The sequence below is a fragment of the Micropterus salmoides genome, unplaced genomic scaffold (assembly GCF_014851395.1).
Source record: "Micropterus salmoides isolate LMB-PRFRI ecotype aquatic unplaced genomic scaffold, ASM1485139v1 Ms_hic_scaffold_13, whole genome shotgun sequence".
Classification (NCBI taxonomy): Eukaryota; Metazoa; Chordata; class Actinopteri; order Centrarchiformes; family Centrarchidae; genus Micropterus; species Micropterus salmoides.
The window spans coordinates 28,960,411-28,985,250 of NW_024040374.1; positions in this window are offsets into that span (position 1 = coordinate 28,960,411).

Below are 24,840 nucleotides of genomic sequence, written 5' to 3' on the forward strand. Positions count from 1 at the left end.
AATTGAAGTACAAGTACCTCAGGCCTGTGATGGATGAACTTACTCTTTTGTTTTTTGTTTTTTAAACCTGTGCTTAATATTTGGCACATATACAGTGTTTAGGACATATTTACCACATGGCTTAAACTGATAAGTCTTTAATGAACTTGCCATTATCTTTGGCTGCTGTACAAAAGCATTTACAACTAGGAGTAGTGAACAATGGCTGGTTTCAGGGCGTTTCAGAAAGTGTCAGACAACCGGCACCTCTAAAACAAGTTTGTCCTCTTAGAGCTGGTTGAACTATATTTGTACTCTGATGGGAAGTATCATTTTTCAGTGAACCCAAGAAGGCCTAAAAATGGTAAATCTTGCATGGCAACAGTGAGAGATTATGAAAATATGACAAGATATGTTTTCATCTGGCTGCCTGCACAGCAACAGAATGTTCTGTTGTGCTGGAATTACAAAGTTGGTGTGCTTAGTAATAGTTTTCTGTTTGATTACGGCAAGGTTGACACACATACTTACAATGGAAGTAAAGAAAGGCCAATATAAACTGTAAATTAATTCAACCAATGCAACTGAATCCTGGCTGTAAAATGTAACCTCTACTGAATAAACTAAGTTGAAATGTAAACACCACTGAATTAAGTGTCCAATCCTCAAAAAACTATACTGTGGTTGATAAATTTGGTTTTGGATCTTAAAAAATCGAGTCAAAAATTGCTAAAACTGGACTGGTGAAATTCTGAGACCAAAAATTCAAAGACTTCAACGATAAACTATATAGCTTAAATCATGTCAGTTAAACCCATGAGGTTATGTTCTGCCAGTCATGTGATCCAAGAAAAAACAACACATAAAATAAGTTTTTTGTAAAAATGTCATGGATGGGGGTATAAACCATATACATTCAAACCATACATGTTGTTTAGACTAATACATTTCAATACATCAGTGGTGCAAAATTGGGTATTCAGTTGCTTCTAAAATTCAGATTAGTAAAACCTTTCTTTGCTTCCACACAAGATCAGTCAACTTGAGGATGGTCTTCCCTTCTTTCAGTATTTTAACACCTGGATAGCTCCCGAATCAATAATCAACACATTTATAAAACGCTGTGCAGTGAGAGAAAACACATGCAAACGTGACCACAAACACATTTCAGGGAAGACAAGAAACACCTGTGTAAAAGAAAGAGATGCCCAACAAATCAATACCTTCAAATTAAAAGCACACAAATGCTGCTGTGGTACCAAAGAGTGGCCTTTCTTATGAGGTTGTTTACAACGCTACAGAAAACTAGTCAAAAAGGCAGCAGTTTTGTAGTACCCACTCAAATTGATTGCCAAACCTCAATTTAGCAGAAAAAAAGGACACATTTTCTTGCTAGTGGCTTGATGTTGACAGACAGAGAGTGGTCAAAGAAAAAGCAGAAAAAGGGATTGTGGTTTGGTTGTGGACAATTCTGCAATACTTATAATATATTTGCGAATAAACGTATAATGTATAATCAGCATAACACACAACAGTGATGTTTGTGCATACTATTTTTAATTTAAAACATGTGCACTACATCTGTGTTGGGCCTCCTAATTTCTAGCTTCAGGGGAGTGTAGCAAGCCTCTGAGAGACTGAAAAGTATGCCAGATGTTTTACAGCTAACAGAAAGAAAGACGAGGCTTAAACAAAGGAACAATGTAACTGATTTTGTAAAGAATGCAACAAAGTAAACGAGCTTTATTCTGTCTACGTAAAACGGAAATCACATGAAATTAAACCTCCAGAACAAACACTTTCAGGGGCTGAGATTCCACACAAGTTAATGACATCCCTTGTTCATTTAAATACTTAATTACATAATTATCTAAGATAAAATCCTTCCAATCTTTTCTGACCAGAAAGTAACTGGACAACTTTCTTTCAGGAGTCTATAGCAAAAAAAAGATCTATGATAAGACAGTGGCATCTAGTGGCTAAAATGCAGAAGAGCAGTAAATCTCCTCTGCCTTTGTTGTTCATGTTTTTAAGCATATGACCTTACAATAATGGAACATACAGTAATGCATTCATATTGTGTGTGTTTTAGTTCAGTTAGTCAGTGTCTCTGTAAAACAGAAATAGAATCATCGAGTCAAATTGCACAGGAGATTTTAAGTCAAATTTGGTGAAATGATATTTAGTTTTTAATGTGATATGGTGAGTTACACAGGGAACTGTACAACTAACTGCTCAAAATGAACTGCAATCCCTCTCCATGTTCAATTCTCAGTTCTTCAGACAGATTTTGGCAGGAATTCCCCATCCTGGCCAACTTCAGTGCTAGGTCATAGGTTTGAGAACAGTAACACACACACTTTGGATTCACCTGCGACACAGATGAGCAAGCAATGTTGTCAGCTGTAGGACTGAGGATGATGTGGATGTGTCCTGGTCTTAATTAACCACCACTTGTTAAACATTACATTGCTTTCTCCATTAATGCTGGTTACATTTCAGAGATTCATAACAGGAGTCAAGTAAAAATGCTTATTAAAGATTTTTTTTTTTCTAAATGACAATTACAAGTGAAAAAACAGCCTTTAAAAACAAAACAAAAGTAGATTGGCTTACACAGTGACCTTATCCATCCACAACATAATAAAAGCACCACTGTGACAGATGCCAAGATTGCTAAAACATTTAAATGCCTTTGGGTCAGTTACAAAACCTGCCTCTCATCACAGTGTAATTCTATACAAATGATCATCTGCCATGACACCTCGACAATGCGTTGGCAAAAAGGCAATGTATGTGCCAGAGGTTTCCAAAAAAGAGGACAGTGAGGGGAGGAGGCAGACAGACACATGCAGTGGGTGCAAGTTCAGGGTGGTGGGATTCAAGTAGCCAATTGGTGGCACCGATTTTTACATTTATTCATTTAGCTGAAGCTTTTATCTGATGCGACTTACAATTGCTATACATGTCAGAGGTCACCCGCCTCTGGAGCAACGAGGGGTTAAGTGTCTTGCTCAGGGACACAGTGGATGGGTCACAGTGGGGGATTGAACCTGGGTCTCTCACACCAAAGGCATAGTCTCATAGTCTCATCCGTTGCACCATCGCCACCCCAAGTTTCACCAGTTTTATTATTGTAGCTTGTTCTCATTCATTAAATCCTTTATTAGTCTCTAATGCAAATCGATAACTTGCCAATAATCAGAACCATTCATGCAGAACAAGTTCAACTTTTTGAAAGTTTGCTGTAGCAACACGTCAACCTTTTTGTTATACATATTTTAGCTCCTAAGAATAGGATTTGCCTGGGAAAAAGAGGATGTATGGTCACCCTAACACTTTGCTGCATACAAGTAAATGCACCAAGAGTTGGGAATACTTCAATTATTCTTTGCCGTGTCAATTAAGAAATTAAACAAGGTAAAGATCAAGTCTTGAAATATACATGGCTAAATACAGTACTGGTAATGACATGTTGTCATAGACTGTTCATGTCCTGTAGTCAGTGGGCTCCTCTCCCTCTTCTTTGAGTAAACAAGTAGGCACCAGAGCTTCTGTGACGATGTAAGGGTCACAGTTGGAAGGCGGTCCTCAAAGTAGCCCATCTTGGTCAGCCCCACCGTGCGAGGGATGCGGATGCTGGCGCCACGATTGGCCACCCCGGCAGAGAACACGTCGATGTTTGAGGCGTCTGGCGTTGTCGAGCCCACCTTTGGGATCGTAGGCCCGTATATGATATCCGTGTCTCAGCCATTCGATTGACTCCTCAAGGATTCTGTGAAGCAAAGAGGGAATTAGTGTTTTTATTTCACTTGTAGAAATAATACAGCCACAGGTGTCTGTAAATATGTAACCGTCTAAAATGCCTTACTTTATGTTAAGTGTTGAAAAATTAAAAGAGGCTGTAGATGTGTGGTCGGTGTCTATTGTTTGTTTATCATTCCTGCTTTCCTCTCAGCTTCCACCTTTTTATTTATAGCACTGCTGAGCATCTCTGCCACCTCTGAATAACTGAACAAAAACGTGATCGGTTGGTGATGAGAGACTTTAAATTCAGTAACACAACATGTGAAGCATAAAAGAAATCAAATCAAACTGATTTTAAAATGTGACACACTAGAAAGACACTTACAAAACACAACAACTCAGTTATAAGCAATATCCTATATTCAAATATCAGTATGTTATGCAGATACTGTTGTATTATACTAGCATCCACCATGTGCTGCTACACTATACTCAACAGTATAATGTAACATTTACTCAAGTACTGCACTCAAGTACATATTCACGGCACTTGTACTAGAAAGAACATGTCTTGGGAGACAAAACAAATAGACAGAGTAATGTCAGAGGGCTGAGAACGTCAGCGAGTGGCTGCAGGAAGGGACTGAGAGGCAAAATGTGACAGTATGCATGTTTCTACCAGTGTTAAATGAAGAATTCAGATCTTTTACTTTGGTAAAATCAGCAAAACCACAATTTAAAAGCAGATGAAGTATAAAGTAGCATTTCTATGCTTTTACACAAGGCCATCAGTGGACCTGAGGATGGTCTTCACTTCTAATTATTCACTCAGTATTTGTGCATTGGATGGTGATGGCGCAGTAGATAAGACACATACCTTTCATGTGAGACACCCGGGTATAATTCCCCACTGTGACACATCCACCAATGTGTCCCTGAGCAAGACACTTAACCCGTAGTTGCTTCAGAGGCGTGCGTCCTCTGACATACTTAACAATTGTAAGTTGCTTTGGATGAAAGTGCCAGCTAAAGGAATCAATGTAAATGTAGGTCCTGAGTAGCCAGTCAACACAAACACATTACCTCAAACACACTGCAGGGAAAGAACAAAACACCTTCTTGTAAAAGCAAGAGATGCCAAACAAATGAATATCTTCAAACTAAAAGTTGCTGTGGGATGAAACAGTGACATTTAAGGTTGTTCACAAAACTACAGAAAACTAGTCATGAAGGCAGCAATATAACAATACCCTCTCAAAGGGGTCGCCAAACCTCAAATTAGCAGAAGAATTTACCAGTTGTTCTTGCTAGTGGCTTTATGTTCACATACTGAGTGGTCAAAGAAAAATCTAAAAAGAGTTGTGGTTTGGTTGTGGACAATTCTGCAGTCTCTGTGCAGCCTGTGAGAGAATCAAAAGCAGACAGATGTTTTACAGCTAATGCTGTCTGTGTACAGCCAAAGAGACAGGAGAGACTTAAACGAAGGAACCATAATTTGGTAAAGAATGCAAATAAAATAAACAAGCTTTATTCTGTCTACCTGAAATAGAAATGAAGTGATATTAAACCTCCAGAACAAACAATTTCAGGGGCTGAGATCCCACACAAGTTTTTCTTGTTCCTTTCTGTCAGCCCACCATTTTCACAGCATGACAACCTGTGGTAACACGCAGACTGACAGCTTGTCGTGTGTCCTTTGCTTTTTGTTTATCCGAAGCCTCACTGCAGCTGCTGACCCTTTGGCAGGATCATTTCACAGGCTATCTGAAAGCGGTCCATATCCGTATTTCAACACAAGCTGTAGGGTCACGCAGACCCACAACATTCTCCTAAAGTCACGGAGAGGCAGGTCTTCCTGCTGGATAAGACCATCACTCAGCTGCGTTTTTTCACAACAAGAAGTTTGTATCACATTGCTACATGATGTCTACACATATATATAATTATCTACAACTATAAAACCTTCCAATGTCCTTATACCAGAAAGTCACCGGCCAATTTTGCCTTTGTTGTCAATGGCAACAAAAGATCTGTGGTGAGACAGTGACATCTAGTGGCTAAATGCAGAAGAGACAAAAATCCCCCCTTTATCTTGTGTGCTATTGAGGTGTTTGTGTAAGTATATGCTTGCAGTAATGGAACATAAGGTATACATTTTGCGCCATTATTTTGTTTTTTTGAGTTCAGTTACTCAGTATTTCTCTATAAAGCAAACATGGAGTCATTACAGCAGATTTGAATTCAAATTTGGTGAAATAAGATTTTGTTTTTGACTCTGTGAATGTGGTGAAATAACTGAGGCCATATTGTAATGTTTATGAAAGGCTCCCAATGGAGACAACACTGTTCTTCATATCATATATATATCATTCATGTTCACTAAGGAAGAAACTGATTGAATAACATATGTTACTTCTGTACTGCTGTAATCACAGCAATCAAATGCAGAAAATTACAGTTGCATCATTATGTACTCATAAAGGTGCAGTAAATCTGGTGCCATACAAGGCTGCACTGAAATGTTTGACACACCACTTTCAGAAAGTCTTTGTGTGATGAAGTGAAGAAAAAAAAACGACAACGTAAAGTGTCTTACTACGGTGTCCCTCGCCAATGATACAGAACAGCTTCAGTGCTCTTTGTTGTAGATTCCCCACGTGTATCTGAATTTATTTATTTAAGTGTTTCCATTCATTTGTTATCTGACTGATGTGTCCTGCTTCAAAAGTCCATTCTCAGTGAATGGGCACTCATGAGGTTTCCACATCATCACACTGGTGTAAATTGCATATTGGACCGTGATTGGCTCCAGCCTCCAGACTAATTGTGACGTCAAAGAATCCTGTGTTAAACTGATTTAAAGTAACAACACAGAAACTTTCTCTCTTAAGATGATCAATGTGAAAACAGCCTTGTAGTATCAAACTCTGCATTTGTTCCGCACAGTGAAACATCCAAGTATAAAGCAAAAAATAAATAAAAATGACGCGAAACCCATTTTTGATAGGAGTGGGGCTTTAACAGCGTTTATATGAGATTTTAGCATGAAGCTGATTAAGGTTTCCTTCCTGAAATGTTGCATTCACAATCACCACAGGGTGTCACAGTAATTCCACCTATAGTCCATCCATACTTGGAAAGATTAATGAAAAACATCTGATACACCATTTTCTTGTTGTATTGTGTATAATAATGACTTTAAATTGGAGATATAAATCACAGTATAAAATACTCTAATGTGTAATGATGAAATAAGATGAGTAGGTTTGTCATTTATAGAAAATTCAATTGATACATAACATAACATAACATATCAACAAATACAGAGAAACACTGCACTGTGAGAGAAAATCCTCTTTCTATTTGTTGTAATTCATGTTTGAGGACAGATATATTGGCTGGGTAATTTGCTCTCTGTCCCTCTCTTTAGGCTTGGAATACTGAATATTTGGGGGGAATTTAAAAACCATTAAGTGGGCCACATAAAAGGGAGCCAGGCACAGTGATGGTCATTTCACCCTTCAAACAGAAATGGTAATTGGCTAATTTCTGGTCTAACGTGTGCCATAAAAGCCTCGCCAACCCTTTTAATTATGCCTCCATGAAAAGACTTGCTTTGCACAATAAAAAAAAATGGTGTCAATTAGTATGCGGAACAATGTTTAACATATCAGAAAATTAATCTACACAGCACTTTGAATTAAAAGTTTCTTTCTGGAATAACTAGGGCAGGCCAGCTGAGAATGCTATTGTATGTGGTCTAAATTACTTCTTTGTTACCGCTGTTGAAAAGCAATTAAAACAGGGATTCGAGTGTGGTCGTATTCTCCACAAACTTGTCGGTGTATACTGGAAATAAAAAAGCTCTAGGTCTACTATCTGTTCAAGCTGAAGCTCGGGCTCATTTATGTCGAGCCTGGAAGTGAATTGGATTCTGAGAGGATAAAGTATGGAGAAATTGGAAGCTATAGCAGAGAGTCGAGGATGATTCTTGCCAAAGGAAGTTCTGTTTACTCGTGTTATTGTTACGGAAGAGATGAGCTTATCTGATACCTCGCTCTTATTAATGATGAGGGACTATGCGGCTTGAATTTAAAAGCTGCCTCAGGCCATGTTTTTATGTAGCTGGACTATATTTCTCCTCCACGCATCCTCCAGTAGCTTTCATGACTGTTTTGCAAGATGCAAGATGTTTTTTTATAAAAAAGTACAAACTTGCATGTTTTATTTGTTCCTTTATTATTAGGCTAAGATTCTACTTTGTCTACATTGTCTACTACATAATATCTAAAGGATCAGATCATCAAATTATGAACATAATAAAAACCTTTTTTTTTTATTTTTTTTTACCAGGTCTCAGGTCTGATCAATGTCATCCAGCTTCTCTATCTAAATGCCGGGCTTTCTGGTGAGAACCACCCCAGAGGCGGTCGACAGCGGCTCATTTCCCTAAAACACACTCTTTTAATTAAACAAACGAGCATAAAAAATGAGAGAAAAAGAATAGGAGATGCGCCCACTATTCCCGTGTGAGGAGAAATTCATTAATATTTAGACACCCTGTGGACCTCCAGACATTTTCTGACGCTCTGCTTGGCCTTTGCCAGTAATAAGGCTGCAAGGTAAAGGCAGCATGCTGGTACTACAAAGTGCAAATGACTGTACACTTAGCTCTGGTTAGAGGTAGAATTACTGTACACATGATGAAGATGTTTGTGGGAAACATGCTTATTCACTTTTTTTTTGCCTGGAGTTATAGTGGGAAGTTTTATCTGTAAATACGAAGCTAGAGCTGGTTAGCTTTGCTTAGCATGAAGAAATTGTCCAACACAACAACCCCTGTAGGACCAATACTTTTTACACTAAACAAAAGATGTAATGTGTTACTAAGTCAGTTTTAGAGATAGCAGGCAGATTGGTATTAATCTTCTAATCTATCTCTCAGCTAGAAAAAGTTTAATCTAATGTTTTTAGCTTTCTAGCATCTGAACCACACATGTTGTAACTGTATGAGCTGAAATTAAGGTTAGTAAGATTGTGAAATGATGTTCAGAAATAATCCCAAACCCTGTGGCTGTATATCACAAATGAAATGAGGTTAGTTAATGTGTAGAAAAAAGATTTGCAGTTGTAAAAAACAAAGCCTGAATAATCCCCCCTCAAATTATGGTAACATAGAAAGCAGAATACTGTGTGTGAAATCCAGTGCCTACATTTTGAATACTGTGCATGACACTGAAGGTTACTAGTGAATGTACATTTACAGCTTCTCTAATGAGTATGTTTATTTTAGCACTGGATCAAATAACTGCATTTAATGTCAAAGATGTCAAAGATGGTAGCAGACCCACTGTACTGTTTCCTCTGAATCATGACTGAGCGCTTTACTGTCTTTCAGCTCAGTTTCCAGTTTGTGGCGTGATCACAATACAACCCCAACAACATGTTGATTTTGAATATATTTATCCATTAATTTCCAGTGCAACGGTGAACTGGAAATGCAACGCATTTAATTAGAAGGCCCTGACAATCTGGGTTCAAAGGAGAGAGAATTCCCTCTTATCCGGGTCGTTTTGTTGAGACTGTGAAGCATATGTTACATAATTTGTGACCTTATTTTTGTAATATTTAAAAACCTGACAGCAAAGTAATGCTGGGGTGAGTGGGGTCTCCAGTCTTCTAATAGAAGTAAACACTTTGCTGTAATCAGGCAAAAGAAAGGAGAAGAGATAGATGGCAGCAGTGGATGCATGAAGGAAAACAAGAAAGGATCAACTAAAAGCAACAGCCCATAGTCACCTACCACTGTCCGTCACGCCATTCTGTTCAAATATAACTAAATATGAACAAAATTCAATAGTTTACCAAATAATCTGATCCTGACTCTTGTGGACTCAGTAGACAGAGAGGTAGACAGAAGGAGTGAAGGAAGCTGGAGAAAGGACAGGGGACTTAGAGGAGGAGCTAACAAGCAAGTTCGCCATGATAAAATGTCAATGCTGTGTTTACAGCGTGCCCTGTTTAGGGCACAAAATGTGCAGTTGAGAAGGTTTGCAGGTGCAGTACATGTAGCATTTATTACAATTTGAAACTATTTTGGAAGGTTCAGTTTACCTTCAGCAAAGCTTAGCAATAGATAACACAGGTTTTTGGATTCACCTTAAGTATCTTAAGTACCTAATACTGTAAGATACAAGGGAAGATTTCTCAAAATAACACTGCCATTTCAGTTTCTTGAGAATAAATTTGATACCGGTTTTATTCCTGCTTTGGGGCTCAATGCAACTTTTGAAAAGCTCTGCAATAAACCTGACTTTGATATCAAAGAAAACTGCTGGTTGTGTTGGGCGGGCGTTCAATACTGTAGGCTTGTTGTTGCCTTTGTAGTCATGTTGTTGCTTGTCTCGTAATTGACAGAGAAAGTAGACCAGAATGTTATGGATTGTGGGTGTTATCTTCAGTCTAGCATCCCCTCAGCGCGCCGCTCAACTCATTTCTCACTTTGGTTGCAGGGGCTTGGAGCGCGTCTCTTTCTTGCAGCCCTCAGAAGTCAGGTGGCCCTCAGCCATTCCAGCTGTCTGTCGAGTGTCATTGTGAATCAGCATCAGGCAGGGGTGTAAAAGACAATCACACAGTTTTGCATGCTACATTTGCCTTTAATCGAGGGGAAATCGTGTGCAGAGCCGAGCCCCAAATAGAAATCTCCAGCAACACTTCTGTGCATGTGTAATTAGGACAGTAAATCTCCTAATTAGCTTGTTGCGTTGTCAGTGGTTATAGCAGTATCCGGATGGGGTGATGGGTGGAGGGTCTGGAGTGTGGGAGGGGGGGATCCAGCAGATGGCTGCATACTGTCTTGCAGGCACACAGTCATGGAGCGGAGCGGCTGAGGCTGTGTCAGACGTTCCTCTGTCAGGCCACTGCCAGGAGCACGCCGATCCCCTCCAACCCCCATGCCCCAACCCTGCTCTCCTCCACCCCAGCAGCCACAGAAGCAGAAGTTAAGAATAGAAGAAGTCTTGTCACATTGTATGTAAAGGCATCCTGTGTTCTGAGGGGTGATACACACTGGAAACAAACAATCGGCGCATGGCTGTGCAACCCTGATGTTTGTTTTTCCCCTAGTTATTTGTCCCCTTTGGTCAGACACTGTCACAGATCTGCACTGCTTACAGTTGAATTTAGGCCTCAAGTTGGCATAATCCAATGTGGGCCTTACTGTTGGGTCGTTTTATTGAATAGAGTCTGAATATCCCACTGGATTACAGCATAGACTCATTAAAGAATCTATGCTGTCAAATCTTCTCTTTTCAGTTTTTTGTACTTCTGTATTTGTCAGGAGAGTGTGGACGAAAATGTTTTAATGAGATGCGAAAGATACTTTGTGTAGGATGAGTGTGACTTATTCCAAAACTTAATACACCAAAGGCTTGGAACAGATGCAGAAATCCTAATTCTGTAAATGAGGGAGACAGAAGCAAAAATGAAAGTTCTCCATAGATGGTCGCTGCTGCTGAAATGCACCCTATTTAGGACAAATCATTGCAGCTGCCCTAAGTCGTGCCTCCGCCCGCCTGAAATCTGTTCTGACGCAGAGAACAAAAGCAGTTTCGGGGACTTCCTCCTCCTCCAGATGTTGAACTTGATTCGAAAAGAAAAGGTGATTTTGAGGGGGTTGGGGAAAAAGGGAGGGGGGCACAACGGCAGCTGCTGCAAGAAAGAGAGCAGACAGGGATGAGCATTACAGTTGAATGCCGAAAGGTGAGACAAAAACACAAAAACATTTCAGGGCAGCAACATTGGGCAAAGTGTGCATTTTGTTTGTCAGATGGTTGATGGATTTCTGTGCACCTTTTTCTCTCTAAAAAATCACCTTTCATCCTTACATATTGGGCAGCCCACACTAATAACCTGGAAAGATGGCTGCTTATTGTTTAATATGTAGGTCATTTCTGTTCAATCAGTTATTTTTATGAGCAACAATAGTATTTGTAAGATGTTCCAATCTGGGTTTTGTTCTTTTTATAGCCCTAAAACATCAATTTTAGGCCCTTTTTTTCACATCTCACAAACACATTATGTATATATGTACGCTGATGACACAGTTGTTGTCACTTCCTCTACAATCGCAACATGGTTGGCTATTATCCAATTTAAAAGGAGTTTTATTTGACCTCTCATTTGACAGCCAAGTGTCCCAGGTGATACAATTATCCTTCTTTTAGCTGAGGAAAGTAGCTAAAATTAAAACATTTTTAACCGTTGTGGCTCATTCAAAATGCTGTCACTAAGCTTTTAAGAAATTCTAGGAAATCAGAATATGTCACTCCCATTCTTGTGTCTTTGCACTGCCTCCCTGTGAGTTTTAGCTAATAACATTTAAGGCATTGTGCAGGCTCCTAACATTGGTGATTTGTTAACCCCTTGTGAGCCACAGCACAGCCTCGGCCATCGGGCACTCGTGTGCAACCACTCACCTTATAAATGAGTGTGACAGGGCCTTTTTGGTCCGTGCCCCTCAGGTCTGGAAGTCCCTGTCTGAGCATCTCAGGCCAAATCAGCAGCATCTTTTAAATTACTTCTTAAAACTCACTGTTATTGGAAAGTCTTTCTTAAATTTTAAATATTTTTTTAAACTGGTTCTTCTCTTTTACATTTTCTGTGCTCCTCATTGTATTACTATTAAACATTTATTATTGTTTACTCTGTTTGCCATTATTATTATTATTATTATTAATTTTATTTTAGTTAGTTAGTTTGTTTGTCTGTCCGCAGGATTATAGCCCGATTTTCATGAAACGCTCATGAAACTTTCATGAAAGGTTTATCATGGGCCAAGGAAGAACCCATAAAATTCTGGAGTGGATCTGAATCACAGGGTAGATACACACATTTTTCCAAACAGCACAAAGTACATAATAAACGCACAACTGAGATGATGAGGCTGCAGCTAGGCACAACCATATTTTGACATGCTGTAATTCTAATAGATTTGGGAATATATCCAGACATAGTGGTTGCGCTTCCAGATTGGCATATCATAGAAGACTCGACTGTTGGCCTTGGGGGAGGTCTGCGCTCTCCAAGTGCCCTTCCAGCTTGCATTACTTCAGGTCTTCTCCGTCCTCTATTAGCTTTGGGATGGGATTTCACTTAATTTATTTGGGACCTCTATCACTGTGTAAGTAAGGGCTTTTCACATCTCAAAGCTTGATCGATTCTTTCTACCTATAATCTTTTGAGTCAAAATTTCTTACAAACCTACAATAGCATTAGTTTTTAAAAAATACAACATAAGGTAACTGGAGATTTCCTGTAACATCCCTATTTTACTACAATTAATAATTTAATGACAAGTTTGATGTGAATATTATTTTGTCAGATGTCAGTTTGCCAAAGGCACAAATATCCTGGAAAGTGTTCAGTGTCAAAAAATGATTACAATTTCAGAAGCAGAGTGTCCTATATATATTGCATATAGTTTAATTAAATGACATCCAGTGATTGAAAAAGATATAGTTTCAATTAAAGAGCTTTAATTGAAAAAGGTCATTTCAAAAACTAAATGTTCTATTAGAAATTCAATTACCTCCCACAGAAAAGGAATGTAATGTAATTCTTCATAATGGACTCCGGAATGTAATAAGTCGGCCAATTAACAATTTTTTTATTTGATTTAGGTAGATTTTATGATCTTTGTTCACAATATCAATTATATGAAGAGCTTTGTGTAGGCAATGTTCATGATGGCTGTAAATGGCAGAGGAGGAAAGAACCCTTGACTAATTAATGCATCCCTAACCAGCTTTCAATTATAACACAAATCATGCACTAACACACATCTAGGTCAGGATTCTGAGCCTTTGTTCAACATGGAGTTTTTATTACAGAAAACTGTTCTGAACTAAAGCTGAAATCTGTGTAGAAACAGGAGCATTCTAACAAAATGTATTGTTAAGATTATACTGCGCGTCTATGTGTGTTATGTTGAATTAGTTTTCAGAGGTTTGAATGGTGCTTTAAACATTGTCAGGTGAATCTTTGCTCCGTCTGGCTGCTTGTACTCTTTTGACAGATATCAATCAATCCAACAGATGAGGTCAGCTGTTTTAATTTGCTCACGCTGCGTCCGGGGAAATGAATATTCAGCACTATGATGATAAAGCTTTGCTGTTTATGCACACTGAAGACATTCATTTGCTGGCACCAATACTTTTCCCTAGTACATTTACTACAGTGTACTGTGCAGGCCGTTACAGGCAAAGTTTTTTAAAAGCGGAAAATATGCTCTATTACATCAGTCCTCTGACAAGAGCTAGACCACACTTTAGACTTTAAAACAGTTTTGCTTTCTCTTTGCCTTTTGACAATGGATTTCTTATATCTATTTCTATTAAGTTAATAGTATTTCCCAACCCTAATTGTCTAAATGCGGTTTCAAAGCATCTAATTTTGGTGGGGAAATAATCTTTTGATTAACAATTTTTGATTTATGTATTGATCTAAAAGTATAGTCTAATATGCTGAGTCTTAAAACACTGGAATCAGTTGATAAAATTAAAATTGTAAAATTTAAACTCTCCCTATGGGTCACTGCAACATCCAATAGTTTCAAGAAAAAATACAGAGGACATCATGAACTCAGTGCTCTCAGTGGCAGCTATGGTCATTGCTTGCATGAGTACTTTGTCTTGTTATAGGCTACTTATTAGTACATTTTGCTCATAATATTTACATAATGTAATTTTATTCCACCACTGGTGTGTTATAACAAAAACTGGCTTACCATGAGGAAACAGGCTCGTTAGACATCTGAGTTGGTAAATGTGGCATGAGAGTGATTAGCAGCTTCAAGGCAGCAGCATATCAACTGTAACACCGATTCCAGAGAAAAATCTAAATTTTAAAATCCAAGAATTTGGTCAGTAGTTCGTTCTCATTTACCCTTGTGTCTACTCAATTCAGTCTTCTCTCAGACCAGTCAGTTGTGTTGTTACGTTAAAAACAATAATGTACTAAAGTTCTGCTTTCCTCTGTTTTATAGGTTTATAAATTGTAGGTTTTGGGCTGATTTTGGAACTTGCTCACTTTCACTCTGTTCGGAGGAGATGAAACTACAGTATTAAAGGTTCAGAGTCACAGGATAACCACATCAGTTGTTTTCCAGCAGGGGGCAATATTAACCAGGGAGGGAGGGGAATGAAGGAACTAAGGAGAAGATTTGTTAACAAACCAAAACAGTGGTATGAAATGACACGTTGCATGATATCAAATGAACTCTACTCCAGCAAAAGAAAGTGATAAACTATGATATGGTAAGTTGACAAATAGCCTACAAGCATATCTATCCCTGATTACTATGTGCAAAAATGACATACAGAATGCAATAAACTGTCCCTTAATACCGAGGATCCACCTTAAATGTACAATTGCTGCTGCAGAGTGAAGAGTGCTTTAAATGATCAGATCAAGAGACACTTTGATACCAGACAAACCGACTGATGCTGCACACAAACTAACTTTATTACACGTTTAGTCTCAAATCCCCAATGTGACAATTTGTGTTGTTAGAAGGATGTGTTCCACACATGCGCACACACACACACACACACGCACACACACACACACACACACACACACACAGTGCAACACTACAAGATGCATCATTTCATAGCACTTCCTGAGGCAAAAAGGAATGAGACCACCACAGAGCAGTGGATTGTTATCACTGCATAATGTATTTTCACCTTCGCAGGTGTAGTGAAAGCGTCATGCAAGTGTTCAGAATCATTACTGAAAACAGAGCAGGAATCCAGAGAGATGGGAGATGAAGGAGATGATGCAGGCTGGTTACATAGAAGTAACTGTATTTTACATGTACATATTTATTATTGTTATGGTATTTACTTCTGATATGATGCAACTGCCTTCTAGACAGTTTTGGAAAGTAACTAATAACATTTAATCAAGTACTGATTTAAGTGCAGTTTTGTGCCACTTTTTACATCTACTCCACATATACACTTCAGAGGGAGTAATTATACTTTCTATCCACTACATTTATTTGAGAGTAGCACTAGGATTAAATTATTTTCATAATTATTCAAAACATCATCAATAAAAAATTATGCATTTTTATGGAGCAATGCTAAATGGACTAGTTAAAATTAGCTCCAGCTTGATCAACTACAAAAAAAAAAGTCACATACATATTAATTCATCAATAATTATATGTAACAGCATACCCTCTGAAAGGGACCATTCTGCATAAGAAGTATAGTAGTACTACCAGTATATTTTGCTGACAATACTTTTATATTTAAGTAAGAGATTTTAAATGCTTTAAAATTGTAGTATTGCTACGTTTACTTATGTAAAGGAACTGTGTACTTTCTTTCACCACTGTTTAAGGTGATCTTTCAACAAACAAATAGCAATAATACAAATATAAATAACATTAAGAATACTAATAGGATAACATTTAAAAAAAATAATGAAATGAGGAAATGGTAAAATCGTATAAAGTCTGTAACCTAAATAATTTTATGATACATTTTCCTACTGTGAGTGTGTATTTTATTGTTTCTTCTTTGTTCAGCCTCTGAAGTCTCCATGTCTCAGCCAGGCCACGGGGTGTCTGTCAGAGTTAAGCTGTGGAGGGAAATTAAGTGTCTATGTGTGTGTGCGTGTACACTACGTGTTTATGTACTCCTGTGAGCGTGTGTGTGAGTGAAGGGTTGGGGCGGCAGCTGGCCGAGGCTTTTTTTTTTTTAGAGCACCCGCCTTGGGGAGCCCCCACTCCAGCTGTGATTGATGCGCTCCTGTTGCTGACCGTGCAGAGGCCAGAGCACAGGGACCCGCTGAGGCTGATGTTTATTTGTGGTCAGAAACCACCTCGGTCAGGGGGCCCTGGTCGTCAAACATCTTAATCCTCACAAACACAGCTCTGGGTCTGACTTCCTCCTCGTAAAGGACACATCATGTTCTCTGATGATTGAAGCCTTAGTTGTTGTTTTCAGTATCATGTGAAATATCTATTAGAAAAGTAACACACCTTGGAGCATTAACACTATATTATTGGTTTTACATTTATTCATTTAGCTGACTCTTTTATCCAAAGCGAATTACAATTGCTATACATGTCAGAGGGTGGAACGATGGGTTAAGTGTCTTGCTCGGGGACACAATGGTGGATGTCTCACAGTGGGAATCAAACCCCGGTCTCCCACACCAAAGGCAAGCATCTTATCTATGTGCCATTACCACCCCAATATGTTGGATCACAAGAAAAAAGACCTGTTTTGAGAAACCTTGTATTATTTTGCTCTGACGCCACCAAATATAGTAGGAGACAGCAGAGTCTAAACACTCAGGACTTATGTTTCTGTGGGAGAGTGGGAGATTGCCAAATACACTCATGTCTCTTTGATCACAGTAGATGTTGGGTTCTCGGCGCTGGATGAAGAATGCCTTTTGTATGTGACATTCTGGAGCACTTAAAGGAAATGATCGGTCAAAGTGCAATGAACAGGCGAAGCCAGGGCTTCATCACTAACTCCCTTCGGGACTATAGAGGTAAAACCACCAGGTCCGAACTCACTGGGGGGAGACAAGCCTGGTGGTTTGTTTTTGTTTGAGTCAAGTTGTGTTGAGATGGAGGGAAGAGCCTACGATTATTATTGCGCTTGCAAAGAGCTGTTACTTGAGCATTGTAATTATTCAGTTGATTGCATGTGGCTCAAATGTTCTGTAATCTCAGATAATAACACAACAGACTTAGTAACACTCACTGCACAGCTTGTTAGTCTTTATACTAAAATTGTAAATCTCACACAGTGAAACTTCTTGAAGTAAATCAACTGACCTGACATCTATTTTTTTTGTGTGTGCAGATATTGGATAGTGCACAAGGGGCTACTTTGTCTCTCTGTGTGTCAGTGGTGGAAAATAAGTAAGTACATTTACTGAATATTGTACTATTGTACTACCGTGAGGTGCTTGTGCTTCACTTAAGCTTTCCCATTTTACAACCAAGCAATATTGCAATATAAAACTGCTCCATTACAAATGAAAATATCACTTATAAAGGTTTAGCAGGTTTAGGTAAAGTTTTGTCAGTATTATAAGCAAAATGTGCTTAATTTATCAAAAGTAAAAGTACTCATAATTTAGAAAAAATGTGAGTGTTATGCTACTACTTAAATCAGTGGGTTAATATTACTGATGCCTTAATGTGTAAGTAGCATTTTACTGTTGTAGTTGGTCGAGGTGCCCATTAAAAATATTTTATATACTGTTGTGTAGTTTAATCAACAACAGTTCATCATATTTTATAAGCTCATCATATATATTTTATATTTTTAAATGTTAATATGTAAAGAAATGAGGTAATAAACCTCTCAAATTTACAGTATTTCCCTCTGAAATGAGGCGGAGTAGACATGTAAAGCATCAGAAAATGGAAAGTACCGTTTTTGAGTTTAAATCCCACTTGCTACAGTTGCTACTGCCATTCTGCACAATAAGCATTGAGTAAAAATTGAGTACATTTTTATTGTGGTATTTCTACGTCCATCTTCTACCACGGCTGAGCGTCGCCATCTACCTGCATGGTGTTTTTATAGACACCTGCCTTACCTATCTCATTTCAAATTACACTGCAGGTTAATCGCTGACTTTTAAAATTAACGACCCCTAAAGACATACAAGCTCCTGAGGTTAAAGGCATGATGTGTAATTTCATGTCTTCATTACTGCTGCAATTTTCAACCTAATCGTAAAGCCAAAAAGAAAAATGTTTGTTTTTGAAGGGTTTTTGTGTTAAAGCACAAACTACAACTATTGTGCATAATTTTTGCCTGTGGTTAAAAAATATGAGCTTTCTATTTGCCTGTGATCACACAATTGTTATCTAAATGCTATCTAAGTTCTTTAGAGTGAAGTGACGGCTAAAAATGAATTCAAAGTGATTTCAGCCGTGTTTTATTGATTAACAACACACTGGGCCTCGATGCTGCACGGTGACAACAGATTCTATACATCCTTCCAGGTTCAAATTAAGCTTCCTCCACTTGGCATGCCAGAGTGTGACAGCGATACTCTTGCTCCAGTGCCTAAAACATTCAGTGGATTACCAGGAATAATAAAACCAACACCCTGCACTTTAAACTGGATGTGCCTATCTGATGCAAGAGGGGGAGATTGATCTCCCATAATGCTTTGTCTTGATGAGACAATGAAAAATGGCCCTAGCCGGCGACATGTCAATATCAGGGCTGGAGATGCACCGACGGTCCTAGGTTCTTATTTAATCCGGTTTTCTTTAAGATGATAGCTCTTGTTACATTTTCACTGCCTGTCTGTCAGCTTGACATTGCAATATTCCCCCTCTCCTCACTTTCCTGCTCGGTTTCATTTATTTTAAAACGCCATTTCACACACGGCTGACTTTAACAAGGCATTATACAGCACTGAGGGAAGGTCTGGGAGATAGAATTGTGACAGATACAACATTTTTTATGGTGAAAAGACAGAATATTGTAAACAGCAGAGTGTATAAATGTGGCAGAGTTCAGAGCGGATAGCTGCTCATGTATGTATAGATGTCATTCAGTCTCCTCTTCCCTGTGGAAATGATGTCCACTGTCAATACTCCATTTATTTAGGGGTTTATAAGCAGTAGTAGCAGCAGTCATTCAGGCCTCATTTATTAAAATGCAAACATTATAATTCAAAGATCACTGATTACTGTGTATTGATTATGTGGAAAAGCATAAACTATGTCACACAGGCACATATATGCAAATAGGCAATTTCACCAGTAAATATTCCATTCCATTTTTTTCCTCCTTTCAAAATGCTGCCCGTATAAATACAGAGACACTGGTGTGTATACATGGAATACTTACACAATTCATGGTATTTTACATTGTATGTGCCATTAAAACAGGTGACCATGGTAAGACAGGTAAACAAAATATAAATATTTTGCCAATGATGTAGCAGGTCATGACAAAATCCCCATGAAATTCCCAGTAAAAAGCTCCACCCTGATATTAACAGTTCAATATTTTGCCCTGTCTGGCCTGGATGTAACCGCTGTGGCGTTTTACTGTGAGAGTGCAGTGACAGTAGGGGTGTAGTTGCTCACTGCACCCTCCACAACGCAGCTGTGGGTGAAACATGCCGTGGCTGACATATCAGTGATGTTTATTAAGAGACGAGTCTATCAGGTCTCATAAGCCAGTTCTCGCAGGCGGCAGATCTTTTGTTTCTTCCGGAGGGTGTCATCAATCTTGCGTGGCTGCGCTCTCCTGAGCGCTTGATGGGAGATCACGGATTCCTCCCTCCCATTGCAATGGGTTCAGTGGTGGAGGCAGGTAGACACACACGCACACTCAGACACAAAGATACACACACACACACACACACACACACACGGTGAAGCCTACATGCTCTGCAGAGCACCTCCTCCATTCTGGGCTGGAAAACACTGAGGGAGGCTCCATTGTTGACATGACAGTGTAATTCTCTCTGTGCTACTAAGAGGGATAACCTTGGAGATAACAAACAGTAAAAAAATAAATAAAAATGCAGAATTTATTTTTTTGTTTTGGCACACCATGATGGCTTTGCTTTCACTATCTACTCTTACATATTCAAAAGGCAGCACATGTTTCATTTTCAGTGCTGTAACCTATACTGGAGGTTTTCTGCTAAATATATGACTTTCATTTCAGTGGCTGCTGTCTAGCTGCATGATTTTCCTTCAGCCAAACCTTAAAAGGCTCTTAGAATTATTGTATTTATGGTCACCAGTTTGGGTAACCATCTTCAACTGATCTTGATCCCTTTAGAGATGTAGAAATCAGTAATAACTTTTTTTATGTGGTCTTTGCTGAAATGTTTTTGTCCTAAGCGTCTGCACTCTAACACTCTACTGAACCTGCTGGCACATACCACTGGACTGTCTTTATTAAGAAATTAAAAAAGGGAGAATACAGTTAAGCTTCAAAATTCACATATAGCCTTCCTAACATTTCTTAATCAACACAATGTCTATTTAGAAGCTGTTCATGACTTCTTTGGCAGATGTTGCCCAGATGTGAACTTAACCTTTTGCCAGCATGGACAAGAAGTTTTTTAAATGCTAAAGTTTCAACACCTATCAACATCGTTTCATGACAACTTGACAAACTCCACCTGCTAATGAAGCTCAGATCTGTATTTGATGGTCTGTTGATGGTTGTTTTGTGTTGTTCCTCAAATGTAAGTCGCTTTGGATAAAAGCGTCTGCCAAATGAGTAAATGTAAATGTAAAATGATCAAAATGTACTAAAACTACCAAATGGACCTTCAGGTGAGATGGTTTCATCAACCGTTTGCTCATTTAACTGACTCGCTTAATGGAGATTTTGTTAAAGAATTTTCAAATAATAATACAATTCTTAAAAAATGAAGAGTCTGTCTCAACAGTCTAGCCTAACTACAACTACTACTACAACTAATCATGCACTGCAGACATCTGGAGAAAATAAACTCCAAATATGAAAGGATTTTAAAATCAAATAATTTATATAACGCTGTGCTTTTTAAACAAACTGTCCCAATATGCACACTGTACGTGTGGTGAGGTATTTGATTGTATATTGATTATACCTGTGCCTCATGTGTTGAGAGAGCAGTACTTAAACTATGCTCAATTTTGATAAATGTTTTGGTGCAGACTCATACTCTGCAGCCCTCCTGGTCCAAGGCTGGATCATATCCTTGTAGTGTGACTTCCGTATATGTGCCTTGACCCCAGGATACTTTCTTGTAAGTCTAGTTAGATCTGTAACAATTTTTGAGGTCATCCTTAATAACCGAATCATAAATTATTTAAAACCATTGATAGCCTCATTATTTAATTTATAAAGTTCTTTAACAGCTCTTTCACAAATAGGGACAGATAAAACCCAAAGGTTAGCTACAGATATATAATGTAATATGATACTGTATAAATGTTATATATTATTCAGTGGATGTTACCAATAAGAATTGAGCCTACAGCACATTAATAGGTGCACAGAATATGTTCACATAAGAAATGTAATGTTTAAGTACTAGTAAAACAGAAGTACATCTAACAAAGGTAAGTGCCTATTGAAATGTTTTTATGGTGTGACCCTGCAGCAAGTTTCTCTTGCCTGTAATATGAAATTGATATACTTGGCATGTAGAGACTTGAATAAAAGATGCCCTCTGCGCCAGCTAAAACCAAATGAAAGTAGATAACCGCATCGACTTGGAGCCTTCTGCAGTGTCATAACTTGTATGTAAATCTCTGTAGCCGGGATCGTAGACCTTCATTAAGTGCGCTTTAGTAGATTTATGAAGTGATCTGTGCAGAAGTCGTTTGTAGACGCTGTTCGCTTTAGACCTGGACATGATGGATATACTCCACTTGGCTCTGGCTGGACTGCTGAATCTGAAATTGGTGCTGTCCAGAGAACACTGCTTGTTTCCAAAGCTGGATGGAGCACTCCTGTTTATTCCCTGACTCCACTCTACAGTGCTGACCTTTAACAAAATGTGCCACCACTCTTGCAAAGGGCATTCATTCCTTTAAGTATTTTTTGCCATTATGATTCTTTTACAGTCTTTGCTGCTACAACATGGTTACCTTTGTCAAGAATATTAACTCTGTAACATCAAGCAGCTCTCAGTGCTTCAATTCTTGTGGTATTCAAACCACAGAAAGGTTAGCTTGTTCAGCCCTGATTCCTCATCTCTCTCCCAATAGTAATGAATTGGAGAGATCATTTCATACTAATTGCTTTTTCAGGATGATAATCCAAGCAATAAACTGCAAAGAGGTGTTGCTTGTCTACAGGGAAATACGCCCAAATGAAATAAACACCCGTTCACTTTTGATTCGATCTGCTCAGCCTCTGCACAGAATACATGCCGGTGCCTGGACAGAATGAAGGCAGGGAAGTTTAAATCAATATTTCCTATTAGAGACGCTGATGCTTAGACCAACAATGACCCATGTTGAATGAGGTCCAAAGCATTGTGTGTTCAGGTGTATGGAGTAATTGAATTCTCTATTGAAAAGGCTCCTCTGATTAAACTGAAGAATAAAAAGGAAAATGCAATCAAAAAGACGGTTGCTTGGGACAAAGAGTTACCTTCAAAGTTTGTCATCAAAGTTATTTTGATTAATGTGGGACTTGGATGGAGCTATGAGGGGAACATACTGGAACATATTATTTTTGCAGGCATAGCTGTTAGTGACTTTTTCAGCTATTCCTCTTTTCTTGTGCCAATGTTTTCCTAAGGTAACTTTTTGCACCACTTGCATGCATGCGTTATGTTCTTATTCATGTGTGTTTATAGCTGCCAGGTGGTGTATTGTGTTAATAGACGGATAAAAATCAGCGAGGAAATGGCCCTCCCAGTGCTGACCCTTCCACCACCCCAGCTCTATCTGTCAAGCTGTCCTCCCTCTGACTTTTCACCCTCTGATCCCCATCTCCTGCTTTGGAGTAAGAGAAAACAGACCAGCACTCCCAGAGAACATTGGAAACCAGTTTAAGAATGCTGCAGAAATGCCTTGAAACGCAGGCCCACTTGATGAAACCATATACTCTTTATAAAAACACAAACTGAAAATATTCTCAAGCAGATAAAAGAAAGCTGAAATATTAGGTAAGACACAAAATTCTCCTTACTTTTTGTCAAAGGAAATAAGTAGTTATAGTAATACTGCAGCTATTGTGCATATAATAATTAATAATTTCTGGAAACTGTCTAAAATTCAAGCATCTTGATTTCAATCTTGATTCAATAGATTTTCCTTGTCTTTTAACAAGCCCACATAATGTTTGTTTGTGTCGGCCAGGTAGGCCAATAACTTTCAACATTTGGAAGGACCCACTGCATGGCTAAGAATGTATTCCACTCAGAAAGTGGAAGTCAGCAAGCTGGGCTAACTAGTTTCCACTCGGAAAGTGGAAGCTATTGATCTAGCCTAATAATATCAGTGCTGTTTCCCGCTAAATGGAACTTTTTGGTCATGTATATCAACACCTGTGGAGTCATTGACAGCTCTCACACACTCTGTCTATTAGTCCCATATTATAGTAAGGAGAGGGTTTAGCTAGCATTAGCTGTCTCCCATGGTCCAATTGTGGTGATAGCAGTTGACTGAACTGACAGAAATTCCCAGTAATGGGTAGTGCAGTAACCTCAGCAATCCAATACTTACCTGGTGATTTGGAGTTACATTCAGATTGCCGAAATCACAGACGGGGCTAAACAACGGCTAACAACATCAGCTCCCCAGTTGGTTAAATTTGTGAATGAAATTTGCAGTTGATGTGTTATTACCAAACAATTCAGTGCCCATCCACACAGATATTGCACCACTCAAATTAGCACTGACATTGTAAGTTGGAGCCAAGAATTCACGCCCACTGGAGAAAAATAAATAAAGCTCATTTCAGTTTGACTTTAAAGTAGCTGCCATGTTGAAATTGGACTCTGAGGAATAAACAGCCAACAGTATGCAGTATACAGTTGTTATTCATACGGTGCATAATGTGTAGGTAGAACCTGATTTGATGCCGGCTGTATATTTTTGGTAATCTCTTCCCATGTCCTCGGCTCTTTGGATATCTCTGTATCACTTACAGATAAAATTTGCTGTGATAAAATGCTGGTGCAGGAAGAAAGGAAGAATTGGTTGCTTGTGCTGATTGCTTTGCCCAGCCTGTGTGTCAGATAGTGGTCAGCAAGAAACTCTTTAGTGTGCTTCATCCCGCCTCCACCTGCCCATTGCTGTCCGTCTGTCTGTCTGCAGCTTCTCATTCTGTTGGCCTGGCAGAGCAGAGAGGAGAGGAGCAGGACTGAATGAATGTCTTGAAGGCTGAGGGAGACCTCTCTTTTAAAACGCTCATCTGATAGGACAGGCACAAAGGAGCCAATCATGGTTCTGCTGAGGTCGATACATTGGAGACACATACATTACAGGGTTAGCAGGCGAAAGAAAGTAAAGGTGAGAAACAGGGAAATTAGACAGGCTACTTTGTTACTTTTTCTGGTGATTTTGCTTCTGCATTCCCTGTCCCT